The following is a 3,756-nucleotide window of genomic DNA, read 5'->3' on the forward strand; positions in this document are numbered from 1 at the left end:
GCCTCCAGAGTTCAAGCGATTCTCCTGCCTCAGCCTCCCGAGTAGCTGGGATTACAGGAGCCCGCCACCCCGCCCGGCTAATTTTTGTGTTTTTAGCAGAGACGAGGTTTCACCAGGTTGCTTAGGCTGGTCTCGAACTCCTGGGCTCAAGCCATCCACCTGCCTTGGCCTCCCAAAGTGCTGGGATACAGGCGTGAGCCACCGTGCCCGGCCTGGATCCTTCATTTTAGACACCAGATGCTAATCCTGGGCTTCTGGAAGACCCTATCACTGTTTCTTTTTCTGCTGGAAAACACATCATACCCTCTTCCAACCACTCACTGATGCTGTCTCCTAAGCCCAAAGGCCGGCCCAGGTTGCAGTTTAGCTAGGGCCTTTCCAAGCTAGTAAATTCTTCTGGCACGGCCCCCTGCTGCCACCTGCTGGCTGTATCCATCAATGCCGCTATGGGTATTGTTTCCTATTCAAGAGACCTGTATAAAGGGAGTTAGTCTTTCACATCCCGTCATCTATCATGGGATGAGACTTTCATCTACCTAATTTTTTTTCTTTACAGTATTTTCACCCTGTTCTATTTTTAAAAGAAAAATCCTTTAGCAAATCTGTGTGCAGGCCACAGATGGTCTCACCATACTTACCCAAACCTAAAGAAACATCTCTGTATTTGGGCACTGCAATTTGCAAAAGGACAAAAGAGTCAAATGTATATCAGTTCTCATTAGCTCCCTGACAGCAATTACGTTACATTCAAATAAGTTGAATTGTGGATAATACGTAAAATGCTAAATACCAACTTTTCTTTGAAATTGGTAAAATAGTTCGAAAATCTTTTGAAAACACTTCAAAACCAGACAAGATTTTTGTGTGTGTGTGAGACAGTCTCACTCTGTTGCCCAGGCTGGAATGCACTGGTGCGATCTCAGTTCACTGCAGCCTCCACCTCCAGGGCTCAAGCGATTCTCGCACCTCAGCCTCCTGAGTAGCTGGGACTACAGGCAGCGCCACCATGCTTGGCTAAGTTTTTGTATTTTTTGGTAGAGAGGGGGTTTCACCATGTTGGCTAGGCTGGTCTTGAACTCCTGACCTCAAGTGATCCACCTGCCTTGGCCTCCCAAAGTGTTGGGATTACAGGCGTGAGCCACTGTGCCTGGCCCCAGACAAGATTGTTTATTGTTATTTTAACTTTAACACAGACATAAAAACAAAATCTGTGGAAATACAACAAGAATTACTTTACAGACTCTTTGGCCCTTTTGAAATAAGGAGAGCTAAGAATGAAGAGTCAATTTTGTGTTTATAGATGAAACTAATTTGTGAATGGGCAAAACTGAAAACGCATAAGAGTCCAAGCCTGGGCATTGGAGGGTAAGGGATTAAGATTAAGAATTCCTGACTACATCTTTATTCATTATTATGTTTCTTTCACCTTCCCCCCACCCCAGGTTCCTGCTTTGTCTTCTCACTTCACATTGAACTTGTTTCCAGCACATGTGCATAACAGACATCCACCCTGTCATGACCTCTTGTTATAACAGGGGAGGTCAGTGGCACTGGAAATATATATTTTTAAATTTATTTTATTTTTTAATAAAAATTTTGACCAAGCTCGGTGGCTCACACCTGTAATCCCAGCACTTTGGGTGGCTGAGGCGGGCGGATACCTGAAGTAAGGAATTCAAGACCAGCCTGGTCAACATGGCAAAACCCCGTCTCTACTAAAAATACAAAAATTAGCCAGGCGTGGTGGTGCGCACCTGTAATCTCAGCTACTTGGGAGGCTGAGGCAAGAGAATCACTTGAACTCAGGAGGCAGAGGCTGCAGTGAGCCAAGTTTGTACCACTGCACTCCAGCCTGGGTAAGAGAACGAGCCTCTGTCTCAAAAAAAAAAAAAAAAAAAAATTATAGAGATAGGGAGTCTTGCTTTGTTGCCCAGGTTGGTCTTGAACTCCTGGCCTCAAGAGATTCCCTCGCCTTGGCCTTCCAAAGTGCTGAGATTACAGGTGTGAGCCACCACATCTGGCCTGAAAACATTTTTTACAAGGTAGTGTATTATTATCATTATTATTATTATTGTCATTATTTGAGAGGGAGTCTTGCTCTGTTGCCCAGGCTGGAGTGCAGTGGGGCGATCTCAGCTCACTGTAACCTCTGCCTCTGGGGTTCAAGCGATTATCCTGTCTCAGCCTCCTGAGTAGCTGGGACTACAGGCACACGCTGCCACACCCGGCTAATTTTTTTGTATCTTAGTAGAGATGGGGTTTCACCATGTTGCCCAGGCTGGTCTCGAACTCCTGAGCTCAGGCAATCCACCTGCCTCAGCCTCCCAAAGTGCTAGGATTACAGGTGTGAGCCATCGCACCCAGCCATGGCAGTGTATTATTTTTAAAGGCAGTGTAAGAGTTGGGAAAAGAGACTGGGTATGGTGGCCCATGCCTGTAATCCCAGCTCTTTGGGAGGCTGAGGAGGAAGGATCCCTTGAGGCCAAGAGTTTGAGACTAGCGTGGGCAACATAGCGAGACACCCATCTCTACCAAAAATAATAAAGTTAGCTGGGCGTGGTGGTGTGTGCCTGTAGTCCAAGCTCTTTGGGAAGCTGAGGTGGGAGGAGCCCCTGAGTCCAGGAGTTTGAGACAGCAGTGATCTGTGTTCACGCCACTGCACTCCAGCCTGGGTGACAGACTGAGATTCTGTCTCGAAAAAAAAAAAAGAAAGAAAGAAATTACATAAAACTTCTATTGCCTGAAGTCTTAGAGCTTTGCAGACTCTGGAGTCACATCAAAATTATGAGTGAGGAGTCAACTTACAGACATTGCCCTGAAAGGTGGGAAAGGGAGAAGGTCTTTAATAAATGTTACCATGAAAATGTCATCATAAGCCAGCACGATGGCTCATGCCTGTAATCCCAACACTTTGGGTGGCCAAGGCGTGCAGATCACTTGAGGTCAGGAGTTCGAGACCAGCCTGGCCAACATGGTGAAACTCTATCTCTATTAAAAATACGACAACAAAAGAATTGGCTGGTGTGGTGGTGCACACCTGTAATCCCAGTTACTCAGGAGGCTGGGCCACGAGAATTGCTTGAACCTGGGAGGCAGAGGTTGCAGTGAGCTAAGATCGCACCACTGCACTCCATCCTGGGTGACAGAGTGAAACTCTGTCTCAAAAAAAATAAATAAGGCCGGGCACAGTGGCTCACGCCTGTAATCCCAGCAATTTGGGAGGCCAAGGTGGGTGGATCACCAGAGGTCGGGAGTTTGAGACCAGCCTGACCAACATGGAGAAACCCCATCTCTATTAAAAATACAAAAAATTAGCCGGGCGTGGTGGCACATGCAACTCGGGAGGCTGAGGCAGGAGAATCACTTGAACCCCAGAGTTGGAGGTTGCAGTGAGCCAAGATCACGCCACTGCACTCCCGCCTGGGCAACAAGAGCAAAACTCTGTCTCAAAATAAAATAAAATAAAATAAAATAAAATAAAATAAAATAAAATAAAATAAATGCCATCATAGATTTGGTTCTTTCAGGTGGAGGGGCCAGGTAGATCAGCCCATGCTTCGTCAGGTGAACTTCTTGTTCTTGCCATAGGAATCTAGTGATGGGTATGTTAAATGTTTTGCATTAACACATGCCAATCCTGCCAGGGGGAAAACAGATGCTAATAGGCTGGGTGTAAAACATCTCAAGAAATTCTGTCAAATCCTAATAAAATAAGAGCAATTGTTAATTAAATTCAGTATTACAAAACATTTCAAT

Source organism: Mandrillus leucophaeus, unplaced genomic scaffold (assembly GCF_000951045.1).
Source record: "Mandrillus leucophaeus isolate KB7577 unplaced genomic scaffold, Mleu.le_1.0 Scaffold243, whole genome shotgun sequence".
Lineage (NCBI taxonomy): Eukaryota > Metazoa > Chordata > Mammalia > Primates > Cercopithecidae > Mandrillus > Mandrillus leucophaeus.